This window comes from Pinus tabuliformis, chromosome 1_1 (genome assembly GCF_031772625.1).
Source record: "Pinus tabuliformis cultivar Carrire ecotype Pingquan chromosome 1_1, CPIR1, whole genome shotgun sequence".
Taxonomy (NCBI): Eukaryota; Viridiplantae; Streptophyta; class Pinopsida; order Pinales; family Pinaceae; genus Pinus; species Pinus tabuliformis.
This window is the reverse complement of record NC_142297.1, coordinates 383135572-383157498: the sequence shown is the minus strand read 5'-3', so window position 1 is coordinate 383157498 and position 21927 is coordinate 383135572. Positions and strand designations below refer to the sequence as shown.

Sequence of the window (21927 nt, the reverse complement as noted above, 5' to 3'; positions counted from 1 at the left end):
ATCCGACGGGTCGGACCCGATGGCTTGATGAATGATTTCTGTCAAAATTTCAAATCCGCGCTAGGGCCATTTTTAATGATTTGGGAGCATTTTCGTTATATAACGAAATATGAAGAAATATAAAGGAAGCCTTGGCGAGTGCCTATTGCGATGAAGTCTGGACTCGAAAGGATCCGTGAATTAAAATATATATATGATCAGGTCCAGCGGAGGCATTTTTCATGTTTTTCCAATATTTCATTGTATTTTCAAATATGAGAAAAAGCGAGGGATTGGTGGTATCAGACCATATTGCGATCGGCTGATCGTAATCGGGGAAACCAAGGATGCATGACATTTTACATTATAAGCGCCAATGCGATGAAGCCCGGACCCGATGGGTTTCCAAAGCAAAATGGTATAATATTTCAGGTCTGCCAGAGCCATTGTTTTATGATTTTGCAGCATTTTTACGTGTATTCTCAAGTATAGAGAAACAAAGGATCGGCCAGCTTAAGGTATGCATTGCAGCCCAAATGATGGACCCGATAAATGATTAAGCCATGAATGAACCTTTTGAAGTCCAAGTGAAGCATTAATGGGCAGGAATGAGCAGTTTGATAGTATTTCACTGTTTAATAAGCAAAAAAGTCATGATGGAGCCATTTTAATGTTCGGCGACTGCAATTAAACAACAGTATGGCCGAGAAGGAAGCAGGACACCACAGATCCAGACAGAGCATTCAATGGTTATGGGTTTCACCCATATTTCATTCCACTTGCCCAAGGAGGACCGCAGAGAGCCAGAGAGGGTCAAATCTATTTAAAACTCAGACAAATTTGTATCAGAGGCCCATTTCTGAATATAGATATGGTTGGTGGCCATTTATGGGCTCCTCCACACATTGTTTAACAGAGATGTTTTGTATTATAACACTATATATACTCAGAACTCAGATGTAGAGAGATTGATGAGTGTTTGATGAATGAGAGCTTATTGTAGCCTTTTAACTTCTGGAGACTGTTAATACTATGAAACCTGCAGCTTCTGGTCTTGATTTCCACTAATACAAGCTTCTTTTGCTATCACCTGCTCGCTTTTCACTTCTTCTATGTTCTAGGCTCTGCCTGCTTTGCATTTAGTTGATGTGCTGTGAATATTTGGGATTTGAGGGGCTGTCATCCCACCTCTATGTTAAAATTTAATGGTTCATTGAAAATTGCTTGCAGGTTGCTGTTGTTATAATACCAGAGAGCTGTCATCCTCTCTATATATGGAATAGTAGTCTTGTAGACCTTCTAACTGGTTGCAGCTGGCCATCACAGAGCCTTGTGCATCTGCTGGTGCAATCAGTCTTCTCCATCATCACTTTTACTTTAAGCTACGAGTAGTTGGTGGTTGAAAGCCTTGTAGTTTGGGGGTCTTCACCCATGTCTGGGGTAAATCATAGTAGGAGTGGTTATCTGGCTTAAAGGTGCTGCACATCTTCCATTTATCCATCATTTTATCCAACAAAACTGTTGAAATTTTAATGTTCTTGAGCATCACTGATATACAACCTAGGTGAGTTTCTTGGGGTGATAACAATAATTTGCGCCATTGCCAGGGAGAGGAGAATCGAAGCACAGCTTCCCTGGGAGACGACACAACTTCAAGCTTTGATGACAGATAAGGTTTGAACACAGGTTTTCGTTGTAATCATCTGTCTGGCGACTCCACTAGAGGAAGGCCATCCTTTGGCGACTCCACATTGAAGTTCTAGTCTAGTTCGTGAAGTATGCTCGGAGAAATCTTTAGAAATCACTAGCTGGCCAGCGCCTGATCCTGAGTGGACCGATAAGCAGAAGAAACTTTGTGGAAAGGAGCATCAAGATCAGGTAAGCCTAAAAGAATTTTTATGTGTCTCTGTTAGTGAAGTTCACCTTCAGAGATTCATACAGCTCCTTGTTATTCATCTCCCTTTCGGACCTCAGTTGAAAGAAGCTCCATGCTGTCCATTACATTCCTCTGTTTCTGCCATTCCATTCATTGATTCATTCTACTCAGTCCACGAGTATCTTTTTACCTTACCTTAGTCATGGCAAGCCAACAAGCTCTTACAAAGATAGAAAGAATAGTTGCTGCTAGATACGGGCCCTTAGTTTTGCCTACCCCTTTGAATGCCATGCCTGTAGGAGATTATATGGAATATATGCCTAAGTTTACTGGTGCAGAAGGAGTATCAGCTGAAGAGCACCTCAAATTTTCTATTGTTATGCTGATAACCTAGACATCAATGAAGAGGATGTGTGGATGAGGGTTTTTGTCCACAGCCTAGATGGGGAGGCTAGAAAATGGTTTAGAGAATTACCCCCTAGCTCTATTGTAGATATTGGGGCCCTAGATGATGTATTTTTAAAGCACTGGGGAAGTAATAAAGATCTGCTCTATTATCATACTGAATTTGGGAACTTGCAGAGAGAAGATGGTGAACTGCTGTCTGATTTCAATATCAGATTCAATCAAATGTATAGCAGAATACCAGCTGAAACAAAACCTACCCCTTCTTCTGCCATGCTCACATTTTCCAATGCCTTCGATTCTCAGTTCTGCCTGTTGTTAGGAGAATGAAGATGTAGTTCTTTGGCTGATATGCAAGCTGCAGCCTCTGAAGTAGAAGCAAATATTATGGCAACAGATCCCTTCATCCTCAAAGAATCTGAGCCTGAAGCTAGCTTAACTTCCGATGACTATGCAGATCTGTCAATTTTACAGCCTACTTTGGTCCCCAACCCAGTAATCAAGAAGGGAGAAGAATGTCCCCCATCATCTTTTGTTTCCTTGTCTGCTCAAAAGGAAATCCCTCATTGCTGCCCCTTGAACACTAAGGCAGAACATAATTCAGTGCTCAAGGCTGAGACTGATTACCTCAGTTTTGATGTTTTAATAGTGCTCAGTGGGTCCCCACAAAAATTGAAAGGGCAACTTGCCAGATGACAAAGGAAGAGGATGCACAGTTTTGGGATTCCTCCTTGGATGAGGATTGTTCTATGAAAGATGCTGGAGCAGATGACGTCTTTGTGTCCCCTGCACAAGAACACTGTGGTTCACCATTCATATTAGTTGTGCAGACCACAGATAACACAGACAAGTATACACCAAAAACGAGTATTCAACTGGTATAGGAAGGCCCCCATGAAGAACATCCAAGGAGGAAAATACACAGAAAGCGAGTGAAATTTGATCCCTACCTACCTTCCAAGCTCAAATGTCCTAAACTGTTTGAGGTGGGGGATTAAATAAATCCTGTCCTGCTGATCTATGATGAACCGGGCTGAGAGCAGGAGAAACAATTTTGGTGGCCCAGCAAATGGGAAAATTTTGAAGTTTACATTTTTAGGCTTTAATGTTTGTAATTAAGTTCTTTTACAGTTTTATGTTGTATGCTTAGTTAACTCCATGCCCAATGGACACAAGGCAAATGTTTTTTAAGCTTGTTTTGTAGGAAGGCATTAGTCTGCAGGTTCTTGAGACCTCACAGGGAGGATCTCATCCCCAGAAGGAGCCAGTGTTAGCTCTGCTATACAAAAGGATCAAAAATGGATTCAAAATACTTTCAAAGGCTACAAACACGCTTAAATGCATGTCAAAGGATCCATGGAAGCTGTTAAAATCCCCAAGTTTTGATTAAAAACCTTCCACCGAATGAAAAAGTTGAAAGAGGAAAGCCCTTGGAAGGGCAGAAATACACTATCGGGAGGCACAATTGCTCTAAAATCATAAAAAAACTCAAAAAGCAGGCTTAGAGGTCCAAAATCATATCAGCCGTTGGATCTGGCCGATCAACGATCCAGATTGCGTCAGCATATCGTAGTCGCAGCAGGTGGGCAGTGGCAGCGACACATGAGACCTCACCGATGAGCGATCGTCGATATCGCATCAGCGTATCGGTATCGACGCTTACAAAGGGGGCAAGGCCTTTTTAATGGTTATGTTTGCGATGCTATAGGCCCGGACCCAATGGCGGTATAAGTTACTTTTGATAAATTATCGGGTCCACGGTGATATCGCTATCGGCATTTTCTAATGGGCAGGGCCTTTACATATGACATGCCTCCGATCCGACGGGTCGAACCCGATGGCTTGATGAATGATTTCTGTTAAAATTTCAAATTCGCGCTAGGGCCATTTTTAATGATTTGGGAGCATTTTCTTTATATAATGAAATATGAAGAAATACAAAGGAAGCCTTGGCGGGTGCCCATTGCGATGAAGTCCGGACCTGAAAGGGTCCATGAATTAAAATATATATATGATCAGGTCCAGCAAAGGCATTTTTCATGTTTTTCCAATATTTCATTGTATTTTCAAATATGAGGAAAAGCGAGGGATCGGTGGTATCAACCCATATTGCGATCGGCTGATCGCAATCGGGGAAACCAAGGATGGATGAAATTTTACATTATAAGCGCCAATGCGATGAAGCCCGAACCCGATGGGTTTCCAAAGAAAAATGGTATAATATTTCAGGTCCGTCAGAGCCATTGTTTTATGATTTTCCAGCATTTTTATGTGTATTCTCAAGTATAGAGAAACAAAGGATTGACCAGCTTAAGGTATGCATTGCAGCCCAAATGACGGACCCGATAAATGATTAAGCCATGAATGAACCTTTTGAAGTCCAAGTGAAGCATTAATGGGCGGGAATGAGCAGTTTGACAGTATTTCACTGTTTAATAAGCAAAACAGTCATGATGGAGCCATTTTAATGTTCGGCGACTGCAATTAAACAACAGTATGGCCGAGAAGGAAGCAGGACACCACAGATCCAGACAGAGCATTCAATGGTTATGGGTTTCACCCATATTTCATTCCACTTGCCCAAGGAGGACCGCAGAGAGCCAGAGAGGGTCAAATCTATTTAAAACTCAGACAGATTTGTATCAGAGGCCCATTTCTGAATATAAATATGGTTGGTGGCCATTTATGGGCTCCTCCACGCATTGTTTAACAGATATGTTTTGTATTATAACACTATATATACTCAGAACTCAGATGTAGAGAGATTGATGAGTGTTTGATGAATGAGAGCTTATTGTAGCCTTTTAACTTTTGGAGACTGTTAATACTATGAAACCTGCAGCTTCTGGTCTTGATTTCCACTAATACAAGCTTCTTTTGCTATCACCTGCTCGCTTTTCACTTCTTCTATGTTCTAGGCTCTGCCTGCTTTGCATTTAGTTGATGTGCTGTGAATATTTGGCATTTGAGGGGCTGTCATCCCACCTCTATGTTAAAATTTAGTGGTTCATTGAAAATTGCTTGCAGGTTGCTGTTGTTCTAATACCAGAGAGCTGTCATCCTCTCTATATATGGAATAGTAGTCTTGTAGACCTTCTAACTGGTTGCAGCTGGCCATCACAGAGCCTTGTGCATCTGCTAGTGCAATCAGTCTTCTCCATCATCACTTTTACTTTAAGCTACGAGTAGTTGGTGGTTGAAAGCCTTGTAGTTTGGGGGTCTTCACCCATGTCTGGGGTAAATCATAGTAGGAGTCTTTATCTGGCTTAAAGGTGCTGCACATCTTCCATTTATCCATCATTTTATCCAGCAAAACTATTGAAATTTTAATGTTCCTGAGCATCACTGATATACAACCTAGGTGAGTTTCTTGGGGTGATAACACACCCATCTCCCTATCTTTTTGTAGCGATCTTCCTCTCTGGTTTTTTGTTGTTGCTGCACCACTTCCAGTAGCCTAGTATCATTTCATCCCAGTCACACTGACACTTAGATCCCTTGAACTTTTTCCTGTGTCTTCAGTCGATTTCACTGCCAACTAGCACAGTGTTTTAAAATTTAGTTTGGGTGGGGTTTAGTTAATGGTTTTGCTGTTCATTTACTGTTGTTAATTTTAGTTAATTTTCAACAATTTTTTTTCTTTTTTACAAACATGATTTGGGATTAATCAATAAATACACTTGCACACACAAGCACACCTTAAGTGAAGGGCGGTTGGTTTACACCCCCAAGCCAAGACTAAACATAATAAATTTATCTCCCCTCATCGAGACAAAGTCATATTGTTGATCTCCCTTCACCATTTTCATGTCACATGTGTCCTACCACCATTGTGCTACCAAGGTGTTTGTCACAGAGACTCTTATAGCTTCATCCCCATTTTCCGCTTAGGCATATTACTCCTCACCACTGGGTTCGAGTTCATAGCCCTCTGAGTCCCCATACCGACTCTTCTCCTAGTTCAGCACATATTGACACCATGTTTGGATCCACAGCTGGTGTAGGAACCCAACCTAGTGTTGGCTCCAGTTCTACCCTAGTGATCACATCTAGAGGAGAAATCTCATGAACCATTCAGAAAACTCCCATACTCCCTTTTATGGTTGGCTTATGTCTCCTGGATTTTAGCCAGTTGATAAGCAACCCAATACACCACGATGCTGGTTGGCATGCTATGCCGACTAAGTTTCCCTCAAATATCCCAAAGTTTGAGGGTAATTCTGGAGAGGATCCTACCGATCATGTTCGCTCCTTCCACATGTGGTGTTCATCCAACTCCATTATCGATGACTTCATTCGTTTTCAGCTATTCCAATGCATGCTCACTAGAGACACTACAAAATGGTATGTAGACTAGCCCACCACATTTCATTCCATTTTCATGATGCATGTTAAATTGTTCCTCTCATATTTCTAGCTACCTCTCCGATACGACACTGGTAAAAAGATATCGACCTCATTTCATCAGTCCTCTACCACTTGCCTTTCCGACCATGTTCAAGAGTGGCGTAGAAGGAGGAGCACATGTCATGCCCCACACTTCGAAGACCGTGTCTATCTAGATTGGTTTCTTAGGAGCCTTTTAACATCCATTAGAAAAGATGCCACGTCACATTTTCCTTAGACTGAGGAAGAATCTCTCCAAACCACTCTGAGATATGACTTGATTTATGTGCAATCTGGTTCTGTCTATACTATCATTCCAAACCTTCCCTGTCCTAGAGGTTCCAATGCACTAGGGGAATCTCACGTTGCCGATGGTATCATTGGAACCCTTTCAGATCCTTCCCCATATACTTAGCAAAGTTATGGCCATCCATAAGGGGGCACCAATTCCTCCAACACTGATACCATTCCTGCTAGCAACATGTTTTCAGGGCCCCAACCTATCTACCAAACCATTGCTCCTCCTTATGAACAATTGAGTACTCCAACCCCTTAAGCATTAACACCGCAACCTCCCATGCATCCTCAGTCCCCACAACTACTGCCCCCTTAGGGTCAGGTGTTTGCACAGCAGAGTGCAACGAATCCCCAAAATTTGAAGAAAAATAATAAGGGGAAGGGTAACAACGGTAACAAGGGTAACCAGGGTAATCAACATAATCAACCTAGTGAATCCTAGGGGAACCAGTCTAACACCAACAACCCGCAATAGGGAAGCCAACCCAAGAAAAACAAGGCTATTCATACAAACAAGCCTTGTGCATGTTGTGGTGTACATGGCCATTATAAACATGAGTTTCCTATCTTTCCCTAGATGCGCCAAATGTGGGAAGCTCAAGCAGCTTCTAGAGGCCAACAATTTCCTTAGAATCCTGCACCATCTCAGCCGACAGTGCTTACAAATCCTTTCCCTCAACAAGGATTTGTTTCTTCTCAACCTCACCCAGGTCAAGCAGCCCAACCTCCCCAACCTTTTGGTCCTGGTGACTACTAGATCCTCATGATGAGATCTCATGAGGTTAATCCCTTTGATATCAATTTACAAACTCGATCGCGTCAATATGATAAGCCATCAACTTGGTCCGCCACTGAGTCCAAAGTGAAAGCCTCTACTGAGCCTCTTACGACATCAAATTTTCCATCACAGATCCCTCAACCTAAAGCTGAGGCAATTCCCAAGATCCCAAAGGGACCATTATGCCATAACATGGCTTCTAACCGAGTTGCCCATACATATAGTATAGTAGATGACTTGGCACAATCACCTAATGCCATGTCGACATTGGATGTACTCCAGTCATGCCCATCCCAAAAGAAATCTCTAATAACTTCTTTTGGCGTAGTAGATCCTTCTGACGATCATTTGATTATCTTCCCAAATGATACATCAGAACATCCCCCATTGCCATGCTCCTTTACTTTCTAGGTACTAGTCCGAGTCCGTAATGTCATCATCTCCTGATGCATTACTGCCAATGGTGCATCCACCTGTGCGATGTCCACTACCATTTGGAAAAAACTTTAGTCACCTGAGTTGTCCCCCTCCACCGTCACTTTGCATGCTTGGGACAGACAATCCTCCTAGCCTCTTAGCATGTACCGTAACTATCCAGTGACCCTTGTGGGCAAGACTGTCCATGTAGATATTGAGGCTATTGATGCCCCTTAAGGTTACAACATTCTCTTGGGTCGTACTTACACATATTTCATGTCAGCTGTCCCATCTACGGTTTTCCACAAGATGTTCTTCCCCCATGAAGGGAAGATCGTTACCATATATCAGTTGACTTACTACGAGCTGGCATCCGTGACGTCCCCTGAGTCCATTATCTCATCAGTGTTAGATAAGAAGTCTTCAACTCCTCTCACTGGTGTTTCACCGAGAGTCTATAAATATTCCTCATTGTTGGGTTCTTTCCTTGGTCCTCCCCCTCTCATATTAGAGCCTAAATCTTTTAGCGTCACGGGTTGTCCTCAAGCAGTCTGGAACATTCGATCCACAACGAGCTCCTCTGCACTGTGTAGTTACCATCCCAGCTAAGCCATCCAGATCCACCCCCCAGGACCTCCTCCTTTTGTGGGTACCTCTCCTATCTTCCCCCGAGAACTGTTCCTCCAGGTCTCAACCATCTAGTTGTTGTTCCACCGGGACATTACCTTGCAGTCCAGATACCTTTCTTATTTCCCCCTCCCGCAATATTTTATATCCCTATCATGGCTTTGTTGGTCCTTCCTAACATGACTTTAAGGATCCCCGTATGGTACATTGATCCCCCTGCAAGCATTCTTCCTGGTCAGCTAAGACCTTATCATGCTCTGACCCTGGTTCAACTGGTCCCTATGGCCCCTATCACTACTTCAGTTCCATCACAACCTCAAGAGAAACCCACTTCTATTGCGAATGCATCTGGACAAGGGGGGAAGCTAAGAGGAAAGAACCTAAGGACAAGGCTCCCCATCCTCCTCTAGTCCCCAAGGCCCCAAAGTGGTCACCTCCATGCGCTTTGCGTAAAGTTGTGGGGCACGTGACCAATAATTGTCCTGAGCTTCCTCATCTCAAACCTTTGGTTCATGAAACGTTCTCTGAGTCAAATATCCCTAAAGTCGATGTTAACTTACCGGGTCCACCAAAGAAACTCAGAACGTTATGCAAAAATCACCCTTGTGCCCTGTGTGATCATCATGGTGACTACTCATCTACCATTCCATATGATGTGTATGTGAACCTTCTTTCTCAAGTTGATGTGCTAGGTACTGCGCCGCATGATGTAGTCAATACTCCTCTCATCCGCTCATCTTACATTTTGATGAGGACATCATGGAAGCTATGTCTACCCCTAATTAAACTTACGTGTTAAGCTGTTGGTACGTGAATTACAAACCATTACTTTTATTCAAGTTCCTAGAGCCCAAAATAACTATGTAGATACCATTGCAAATAACATTCTAAATTGGCATTTATCACATGTATACCACAGAAGAAAACCATAAACAAAATACATGGTGAACCATCATTGTCATATAAAAATGCATAATCATATTATGTATCATATAAGTGTTCAGAGCCCATAGCTCTAAATACATCCGACATACCCATAGAATTTTACAAAAATCAAAATCAAAGGGACCCACATGTGCCCATATCTAGTCACTATCCAAAGGATCACACACCAAAGGCTCTACCCCACATGCACGTATATCACGTACTGCATGGCTAGCTATTGCCATGCATTGCATGATACCTTGCGACTCTAAGGGAAGGCCGTTACACTCATATATGTATCGATCGTCTAGCTCATGCCATCCGCGCTCAAAAACTTTGGTCAAGAGTACACCACATCTACAGTGTAGATAAACAAGTAGCACACTATTGTTTGGACCCTGACAAGATGACGATGTTCCCCAATCTGCAGCCAGAGGCGCTGTGGCTCGTCCTACATTTCTTGCCGGTTTTACTAGTGCTATGTCTACATACCACATATTTTACACTTAGTACCATAAACATGTGATAAAAATATGAAATGCACCATAAAAATAGCAACTTGACGATTACCATTCGGTCCCCATGCTTGCCTGAATGAAAGTGGCAAGTTAGGATCTCCTTGATAGTTTATCTCGCTATAAGGATAATCGTCAATCTAGAGGGGCACCTAATCCTAATGTGTAAAAAACATGGGTTGGAACACCCGTCTGACTTCCCGTCCTCCTATCTGCAGTAGCTGCCTCCAGCGGTCGATCCTGGGCTTCTGTGGGCCCCCATATTGGATCTATACATGAGGAAGGATGGTGGGTATCGTCTCAAATAAGAATGCACACTGTACTGTACCAAAAGCATAGTCATGGCTCACCTGCATAGACTTAACTATCATTTCACCGATGACAGCATCATCTTGTCCCGCCCACAGTAGGTCCTAGCCAAAACACTTTCAACCAGCATCATCTACCCACCAGTGATGTGGTGGAACGCGTGGCTGCCGAAGACCCGTAGCACGGCTGCGGGAACAACCTATGTCTCTAGCCGATCTAAATCACCAATCGAGATAGTCGTGCCCTTCACATGCACATCTTGAGGACAATGGTGCTCCACAAAATTTGTAATGTTCCTCCCACAAGGAAATGCCAGATGGATACCCCCCACCACTCTGAGGGGAGGGAGTCTGGTGAAGAAATAATTATCCTGTAATGTGAGCTCGATATTGTGCCCCTGCATGACAAATAACTCATGGTCTGGATCCCAATAGCTCACAATTCTCAATAGCAAGGGCTCACCTACCCTCATCAATGGGTTCTCTGCCAACTTGAGAACCCCATAGCGAGAAAATGCACCTCGAACCCCTTGATCCATCTGAGTCTTGGATCAGAGGGTATCCAAGTCTCACTCACACCAGTTGACTTTTAGCTTTGCCATGCCTGCAAAACACCACATGTCTTGTTAGTTGAGAGAAGAAAGCACTAGTCTACACTAATCAACCTACAACCCCCACTAAGCAAGCAAACCACCCCTCTTTTCAACCCAAAATCGCAGTTTTATGCCCAAAAAGTGTGCTCTCGTAGGTTTTCACCTGTTTCCTATGATCAAAATTGCACTTATATGCACAAAAAGTGTGATTAGACTGTGAAGAGGAGCAAGGGTCTCCCAGGGAGTTTCCAGGAGCCAAAAATCATGAAAACAAAATTGAAATTAAAGAGATGAGTAAGGCCACCTACGTGAAAGTCATAGATATTGATTCTGATGGCCGGTTTGTTCACTATGATCTCCACAAGATTTAGGTCCTTTTCCTCCTCTCCAAATTTACCACAACTCACTTAAAAAATGAATTCCAATTGGAGGGAAAATGTCCTTTCATAGAAAAATCCACAATTTTTCGTTCGCCCGCTTTGACCAAACAGTAGCTGAGCTTGACGAACCATCAACATCATTGGAAATCTCTCATCGAGTACTATAATGAGTCTTTCTCAGTTTTGGATGATTTGAAACTTCACTAGGAAGCCATTTTTCCAAGAAGGGTCACTTCGTCGCCTCTCAAAATTAGATTTCTTCATATGCGACACTTGTAATTTGGGGACCAGCTTCCTTTGGAACTTGTCATCTCATGTGTCAATTTCCATCATGTGTAACCATCATTTACTCATTTTTTCATGGTCCCCATCGGGCCTATTCTATGTGGCAGCGTCATCGAGTCACCCTTGTTCAAAGCATCTGCGATGAGTCACCCTTGCATCCATGGAGTCTGTTTCGTATCCCATTATATCATATCACAATATTCCATGCATATTTTGATATCTTTCATCCTGTCTTTGCCATTTTTGCCTCCAGTCATACTGTCCGCATCCCATCCGGAGTTGAGTCAGTCGTTGCCAGGTCAACCATGCACTTTATGCTCTGACAAGGGAAGTCATCTATTTGTCCCTCAATCCCTCATTTTCCATTATACCTGGTGTTAGTCCATCAGTCACATTACTATTTTCCCTCATACCTTAGTTGAGGATCCCGATTGCCTCACCTATTGTGGGCCCTATTCTGTTCACATCAGCTCATTTATTCCATAAGAACAACCTAGAGGGCATTGTATCTTGGTTCCAGCTTCCATTCTTGTTCGGTACTTTGGATCGAGTAGATGGACTCATTATTGCCCTTTGACTTGGTTGTTTCATGTTTGTGATCCATACACTCGGTGGTCCAGTGATGCAGCAGACTGTACCAGTGGTTCCTAGGTGTGCGTGAGATGTTTGAAACCTCACGAGGGGGTGGCCCTTCAAGTAGCCCCCCACATGCTCGGATGCATTCCTATTATGCTACAGCCTTAGATACAGTTCTGCAAATATAATGGGTTCGGTTCCTACCAATCATAGTGTTCATAGCATGCACATCTCCTTCAGATGATCCATTTAGTTTTGCAGATCCCTTCCTTGTTCAACAGGGCTTCTTTGGTTGTTCTACCCTCCCTCCAACCCATTTTTTGAGGGAAGGGCCATTATATCTCATGTAATCAGTTCATATTATATTCAATCCTGGCTCATATTTTTTCAGGTGCATTATATATATGGGACATTTTGTATTATTTTTTGACTCAGTTATGCCAAAATGTCATGTACCATTCAGCATGTACTTCATTGCTCAGTTTGATGTTTCTCAGCACACCATTATTTTTGTACTAAGTTATCTTGGCGGGTATATGTATGGCTCCCCCGCCTCATTGATGTTCAATACCACAACATAAAAGGTGACTTGCATTGGTCTTGCTCCCTCTGTCCCTATCCTCCTGCTTCAGTTGTATTCGTCTCTCTCTCTCTCTCTCTCTCTCTCTCTCTCTCTCTCTCTCTCTCTCTCACTCCACTTTGTTGTGTAGTGATTGTGTCTTTACAACACAGTTTGGTCATATGTTTTCCTCCTAACACTCGTACATTGGGGGGGAATCTGTTATCACCAAAATATTAATCATCTAGCCTAATTTACTAGATGGATCGAACTACACCATGTAAAGTGAATTCTACAATAGTAAAATTTCTTTCACTGTGAAAAATTACTTAATAAACGACCTTTGTCAAGTAATTTATAATTAAACTCATGCAGAATAATTAAATAAATCACTGTTTATTTGATTTTCTTCTAGGAATAATTAATTAAACCATTGTTCAATTATTATTCCTTGTCATATTTGACCCAATTATGAAAAATCAACGGATAAATTATTAATTATCTTATTTTTGTCTAGTAATAGTTAATTATTATTCCTTGTCAAATTGAAAAATCCTTGGGAATAATTAAATAAATCATTATTTCTTTATTATTCGTTAACCAATTTGTTGAGATGATAAATAAATCATTTATTTATTTATTATTTCTAAATAAAATTTTAAATACTTTTTCCCTCGTAACCAAATATAATAAAATATTCCTAGTTGTTATTCCAAGGATGGGGTTAATAATATTTTATTATTGCTCATTATTCGAGAATAACTCAATATTTTGTTATAAATAGAAGGGTTTTTCATTCATTATTCAGTTTTGAATATTTTCATTGTCGCACTCACTATTGTGACTCTGATTATTTTCCTTGATGCACTCCATTTCTCTGCCATTTCAGTTCCGATTAAGCTCAAACATTTTATTTGTTGGGTTTTCACATTATAGAGGAGAGAGAATCTAAAGAAGATGAAGACGTTTGAGGATAGCCAAGAACCCATCCCATAGAGGGGGACAAGTAACATTTATTTGCTCCCTTTAGAGGTGTTATAATAAAATCTATTCTTGTATATATAGTTTCCATTGGATTATTTGAGTTATTATTGTTTCTTTTTATTGTTTAGCTATGATTGTGGCATAGATTAGGACTTTTGTAGGTTTTGTTTCTATCATTTGTTGCAGATCTACAATTTTTTGCAGCCATTATATTATTGATATTGTTTATCATCCACAGTCTTAAGTGGGTTCTTTTCGTACATCTTTGGGAAGAAAACACTTCAAGAGAAAGAATTCTGGAAAATGCGTGGAGCAAGGACCCTTGCAACCCTTAGTATTTGGAAAAGAAATGTGGTCTCCAAGTGATCAATCTCCAAATTTTTCTATGGGTTCAACCTCAATCCTAGGATGAGCTTGATTAAACAAATTATATTCTTCCTTGGGATCAAGGTTAGAAACTCAACCTTCCAACCTTTGCAATTTGACCTCTTTTACCTCCAATGAAATCAATCCACAATTATTTCAAGGAGACACTTTAGATCTATGAGCATGTTAAAAATGGTATCTAAAGGAAGGGTCTCCTCCTTAAATTTAAATGATTTAGCCTCTTTCCAATATAGATTACAAAAATATATTCATACCATTGATCTTGAAATGAAACGGATATAATCCGATATGATACTTGTGCTCAAAATTTAGCCTTTGAACCCTTCGTGTTTGACCCACTAGAAGGAGATGAACTCTTCCGTTGGATTTCTATAGACCTGTAATCAAATTATAGTCAAGATGGCAGTACTTCCTACAACAAATCTCACAGCCTTGCAATACAATTGAAAAGAGACCCTAAAATCTGATAGGGGTTCGATCTCGACCGCGTAAACTTGAATGGATAAATATGGTAACGCAAACCCAGGTCCAATCTAAAAATTCGGCAAAGTAATGTTTTCTATTTTGTTTGCAATAAAATAATAACTCTCAAAATAATGCAGAAAATTCTCCTTCCAATCAACCAAAAAATAGAACCAACTAGGATGATATGAAATACCATCGAAGATGGAAATGTTGCCTAGGGTGAGCATAAATTCCTGCAAAGTTCCCTGCATGATACCTCCAAATAACCCTTCAAATAATTTAGAATTTTCCAATAAAACCCTCAGGCCTGCGAGATGCAAAGCTCTGATACCACTGTAATTTCCCAATCATAAAAATTTTAATTAGTTCTGGTACATTGTAGGTGTTCTAATAAAATTCTTGCAATAAAAACACTGAACACAATAAAGATCTGAGAATGCAGCCTCTTATTTATGTAAATAAATATAAACAAAATTACATGCCCATAGAAGCACTACTAAAGATTGTGCCTTGGCATGTATGGCTTCCCATCAACAGAGAAATTAAAGATGCTGAAGCACAATCTTAGATCCTCGATGGATCCACTAGATAAATTACACCCATGGGGTTTTCATCCTTGGGATCAACTATAACTTGCCTTGACAAGCTCTCAAAAAAAGAAAAATAGATAGATAACTCTTGATGATTACATTGTTAGGCTCCTATCTGCTTTTATATGCTTCATTGAATCTCTAGAGACTTTATTTTATTGTTTTCACTCAAAAAATGAAGGCAAATACCATGGGTCAATGCCATGGGAAATTGCCACGGTAAATACCATGGGTAGATTCCATCCACTTTAACCATATCCACAAAAAATAGAATATTACAAATCTATCGCTTCTTATTTATTCTAAGAAGTTTATGTTTAGGAATTCCCCAAGATCCATAAAAGAAGAAACTTAATAGAAATGACTGATCAACACCACAAAGTATGTTATTTTTATTGAGAATATTGAGCACATGGAAAGATGCTTGTTCAAGTGGATGTTAGAGAAATCCCTAATGCATAGGTCTAACAATAACAACAATTGTGTTACCTTTTGCATAATTTTCTTAAGAATCCTAACTATGTCTTAAAAATGTAGCTCGGGGCATTAAATTTAAATGATATTCCTTATCGATTTTGGGATTGGAATGAGAGAGAGATAGGAGATATTGTCTATTCTAAAAATAAACATCTTTTCACTTGTATCTTTTCCATACATAATGTCTCTTTTCATAAACTAAATGGACAACCTTCTTTCCTTAATTCTTCATAAGAAACCATCCTTCCAAGAGGCATTAAGGCCATTTCTAGACAAGTAAGGCCACCTACTAAGTAATAGATTCGAAATCCAACGACTCTGTTATGTGCTCACCAAGATTTAGTACCTCTTACTCTTCTCTAAATTCTCCAACAAATCAATGTACAAATGAATTGGAATTGGGGGAAAGAAGCCCTTTTATAAGAAAAACTCTAGTTTTTTTCGGCCATTAGGAGTAAATGGTAGCTCAATTTGACAAACTGTCAGCACTATTGGAATTCTCTCACCGATCTCTACAATGGGTCTCCATGTTTTTCGTAATTTGAAACTTCGCCACAAAGCCATTTTTTTTATGAGGTCTCACTTTGGTGCATTAAATCAAATATCTTAATATGAGTCACATGTACTCTCATACCACTTTTCCTTTGAAATTTTAGAATTATGAGTCGAGTTCTGTCACGAGTAATCACTATTTACTCACTCTATTATGGCGCGATGCGGGCCTTTCCCATGTGGAAGCATCATATAGTACCCTTTCTTAAAAGCATTAGAGATGAGTCACCCCTACATCTATGAAGTCTGTTCAAAGTCCCATTGAGTCCTGTTACAATATATTATCCATCTATGTCTCGTATTCATCCCATTTTTCTTATATTTGACCTCCATCTATCCTCATGTGCCTTTGAAAATCCTCCGTCTGAGTAATTGACCATCCCTTATGGAATTGTGTCAGTCACTACAAGGTCAACCTTGCATGTTATGCTTTGACAAGGTAAATCCTAACTCCATGAGTCCCCATATCTTCCAATTATCATCCCCGGTGTTAGTCGTTATTAGCCATAATACTATTATCCTTGTGCCTTTGTTGAGGATTCATAATTTCCTAAACTCTTGTGGGCCTACTTTTGTTAACATCAACACATTTATTCCAGGAGAGTAGGCTAGAGGATGGTGTACATTGGTTTCATCTTTCATCCTTTCTTGGTGCCTCTAATCAAGCAAAGTGAATCATTATTTCCCTTCTAGTTGGTTTTTTCTCGCATGCTCAAATTCAACTCATTATCACACGATCAAGAAACATACACTTGGTGGTTTAGTGATCTAGCAGATTTTCCTAGATTTTCTGAGCTGTGTGTGAGACTGTCTAGACCTCATGAGGGGATGTACCTTCAGGTAGCCCCTCATATACCTAGATGTCAAAAAATTATGATCTAGCCTTAGAAGAAGTTATTTATATTTGAATGGCTTTGTTTCTCTCGATTGCATAACTCACAACATGAAACTCTATTTAAAATGGTCCATTGAGATATTTAAATACCTCTCCTATTCATCAAGGCTTTTTTGGTTGTGATCTCGCCCACCCCCCCCCTTCACCACACGAACGTGGGGGAATTATATCTCATGTCCTCAAATCAACATACTTAATTGTATCAATTCTGGCCACTGTATTCGAGGAAATTATGTATATGTGGATCATTATCTCATTGTATCATTTTTTGCCCCATTGATGCCAGCATATCATGTATCATGTACTATGTACCTCAGACCTAGATTGTTAGGCACACCATTATCATTTGTACTCTGTTATCTTGTAGGTATGGGTATATCTCCCCTGCCTTATTGAGATCTTGTACTCATCAATAAAGGAAACTTTTATCTCACAGGTAGGTTTCACCCCCTCCAACTTCACTCCTTCCTATTACTTGAGTGATCTCTCTCTCTCTCCGCCTATGACTCCCCTTCAGTGTTTTGCAAAAGTGAAGCTACAACATATTTTCGTCATACAATGTGCTCCTCAAACTCTTATGTTAGGCAATGATCCGTTATCACCCAAAAAATGATCACCTAGTCATGTATTACTAGGTTGATCAAAATGCACCATGTAGGATAGTTTTTACATATTAAAACCTTCTTTTACCTTAGACAATAATTTAGTGAACCAATTTCCTAAAGAGTGTCGTTGCATTCTAGACTACTACATGGAGGGGAATTTTAAGACAAATTTTTAAGACAAAATAAATCTTTTGTATTAAAATTTTCAATATGATGCGCTAGTAAAAAAGGGAAAGGATTAGGGGTTCATCTTTACGCTATTGATGGTTTCTTCGGGAAGTAGAGTGATGGAGGTTGACAAAAAATAATGGGATTTAGGGTGATGGAGGCTGAAAACAGAGGTGTGCGTCGTGAGAGTAGCAATGGAGGCACTTTCGAAGAACGTTAATGGGTGGTAACATAGTTGGATTACTTTTTGGGATGTCCATCGATAGTGTTTTAATATGTGTTTTTTTACTGTTTTATTTATTTTGAACGATACTTATATACGTTGGTTGTTATTAGCAAATTGTTGCGCTAGATAGGCAACATGGATTAGATTCACTTGAACGATTGTTGAAAAATGTGGCAAGAAATTCTCAATTTGATTTTTCCTTGATTAAATTGAGAAAATTTGAATTTCCACATCAACAGACAACTTGGATGAAATTAGCTTGTATGACATGGTTTGTGTCACCCATTTTACTCAATCATTTCGAGTTGGAGGAGTTAGAGTTCAGTTAAGCATGTGTGATTTCTAATTTGTAGTAGTCAAAGTCAGTTATCTCAAGTTGTTTTCAGTTAAACTAGGTCTAACTGTTGGAGGGACTAGTGGAAGGCTAGTTGTGTAGTGAGACTTCAGTCAAATGCAATGATCATCTAGTTAAGTGATCAATCATCCCAAAATTTCTAGTGCATGCAAACAATTTGAGTTTCCCAGCTATGGTGGAGATTCCAAGGCAGTGTAATATTAGTTGTAGACTAGTCTTGAGCATACAGGTGTTGCATGCAGTCACATGATCAACCTTAGGAATTGTGCAATCCATTTTGGAAAGAACCTAAATAATAGGGGCCTAATTTCTCAAGGAATTGCACAAGGAAATAGGGGCTCAAGTAGAGGTAGAAATTGACAAAGTTTGGGTTTGAGCTTCTTAGTGAGTAGAGGGATAGGTTATTCACTTATAGGTTGTGCACAGTTGAGTAAATCAATTGTAATACATCTATATTAATAAGATTGATCCAAGAAGGCATTTGCGTTATTAGAAGATTTCTTTCCCCACAAAAAATATTGTGTGAATGTATTTTATTTCTTATTGCATGTCTGAATTTTTTGTTCTAAATTGTGAATTAACTTTCTTAGAGTAGTAGAGTAGGTCGGTGTCTTATGATTTTGAAAAGACTTCATGATGAGTTGCAAATCTACACCATAATTTCTACATCGTATCATAGCAGGATTCACATTAGAGCATGAATTTCAAATTTGTTTCTCAGGAGGTTCAAATTTGCAGTTTAGTGTAGCAAGATCTCTTAAGAACTGAAAATATGACCTTCAACGGGCTAAGGCTAGAGTATTCCTTAGAAGGCAACTCTAATTTCTTTGACTACAAGGATCACATGGAGGAGGTATTCAATGACAATGGATTGCTAGAATACACTAAGAGAGATGTTACAAAACCAGTAGAATTTGATGCCCAAAACCTTGCTCAGTGGAAGAAAGTTGTAGCCAAGGTGTGGATAATAATATTGGAGGGAGTACGAGACCACATTGTCAGCAATCTCCATGGGAAAGAAAATCCTTATGGAATGTGGTAGGCACTCACAAATCTATTCTAGAATAGTAGTGACCACAAAAAGTTGGTGCTCAAGGATAAAATTTGAAATATCAAGATGTAGAAGAATGACTTTACCCTGCAATATCTGAGGAGGTTCACACAAGTTCATGATGAGCTTGCAGGAGTTGGTGTTACTCTTTCAAAGGATGACTTGGTAAGAATATCCCTTCTGGGCCTTCCCAAGAGTTGGCATACCTATCAAGATTAAGTGAATGGGAGGGAGAAACTATCGAATTGGGAACACTTATGGTATGATTTGGTACAAGAGGAAATAAGGAAGAATACTAGAGATGGGATCCCATCCAAGGGCAAGGATGAAGAAAAATTTGCATTGGTTGGAAAGGGAAAGAAGGGAAAATGGGAAGAAATCTCAAACCAAACCAGAATCCAACCAAGGGAGAAAGATGAAAGATTTGTCAAAAATTAAATCTTTCCATTGTCACGAATACGAGAACTATGCCACGAAGTGCCCACAGAAAGAGGCAAGTGAGAAGATCTTAGGAGGAGCAGTGGGTGAAGCCTTGGATTCATAGTTCGACCTTGACTTTACCCTTATCGCATGCATCTCCAACATAGTGATGGGGAGCGTGTGGTACTAGGACTCAGGTGCTATGTTCCACATGACAGGGTGTAGAAAATTTTCAGTGACTTGGAGGAGAAAGATCTCCATATGTACATCAAGCTAGGGGATGACGAAAGGTACAACATGACCAGTATTGGTACAATCAACTTTCAAAGGGAGTCAAGCTCCCCTCTCAGACTCAAGGATGTCATGTTTGTTGTAGACGTAAAGAAAAATCTCATCTTTGTTGCAGTTTTGGAAGACCGTGGTTATGACGTGATCTTCAACAAAGGAAAAACATTCTTGAGACACATAGCCATGAGACAGGTGAAGAAGATCGAGGTTTGTGTGAAGAATCTATATAAGTTAGATGTGGAAGATTGTGTTGCATTAAAAACTAAGGAAGAGAGAGTGCAGGGGCATGATGTAGGTGAACTTTAGCACATAAGCCTTAGCCATTTGCATCATGGCACCTCGAACAGTATACAAAAAATATCCACTAGCCTCCCTAAAGGAGCACTTGAGCAGCAGGATGTATGCAAAGGATGTACCTTGGGGAAGTACATAAAATTCGAATTTCATGATCAGGACAACAAAGCGCATTCAATCCAAGAAATTATCCACTTTGATGTTTGTGGACCTTTCTTTATAGCCTCCACTACCTGACACAAATATTTTGTCCTTTTTATTGATGACTTCTCACATAAGTGTTGGATTTCTTCACGTGGAAGAAAGATGGGACATTCTCCAAGTTCATAGAATCAAGGCACTGTTTGAGAAAGAAACCAACAAGAAGGTTAAGTCTCTTTGGAGCAATAAGGGAGGTGAGTATGTGTTAAATGAATTTAAAAATTTATGTGTGAAAGGAGCCATTTGACGAGAGTTGACAACACCCCACAACCCACATCATACTGGGGTGGTTGAGAGAAATATCCATAGCATTTTTGGAGCAACAAGGGTGATGTTGCATGATCAAGGCCTACCTCTGCATTTGTGGGTTGAGGCATGAAATACAATAGTTTGTTTGTAGAACCGAAGTTCTCATCGAATTCTTGGCATGATATTACACCAGAATAGGCTTTCTATTTACTGCCGTGTCTCCAAAGAATTAAGGAAGAAGCTTTAGTCAACATCAAAATTTGGGGTATTTGTGGGTTACATAAAAACTCCCCACAACTAACATGTGTACTTGCCATCATTCATAATGATAGTTATGTGAAGGGATGTAAATTTTGATGAGGAGAAATCTATGTGGTGCTCTCTTGAGAGGGAGCTTTAGATGCCACCAAAAGATGAGATTTTAGCTCAAAAAGAGGAACCTCAAGAAGTTGTAGAGCAACCACAAATTGTGGAGCAGAGATTGGAGACATTCACTAAAGCAAAACCTCCAGAGAAGGCAGAAAAAGAAGTAAGGAAGTTGATAGACTTGTGTAGGGTGTGAGGGAGAATGTGGGATATCCTTCAAATTTGCATAAGAAAAGGAGGTCACCTGAGAGGTACACTAGCAACTTGGCTCTTATGACTAAGCTTATAGAGATTGAGCCATTCTATTTTAAGTAAGAAATAGAGAAACTTGTATGGCTTGATGCAATGGTGGAGGAATATGAATCCATTGCAAAGAACCGTGTTTGGGAAAAGCTCCCAAAAACAACATATAAATCAATAGTGGGTTTGAGATGTATCTTGAAGGTGAA

The 21927-nt window shown here is 40.1% G+C and overlaps 1 pseudogene; it reads left to right on the top strand.

Moving 5' to 3' along the window:
• Positions 1-326: 326 nt before the first annotated feature.
• Positions 327-21927, top strand: part of LOC149213239 (polygalacturonate 4-alpha-galacturonosyltransferase-like) — a 37490-nt pseudogene continuing 15889 nt past the window's right edge.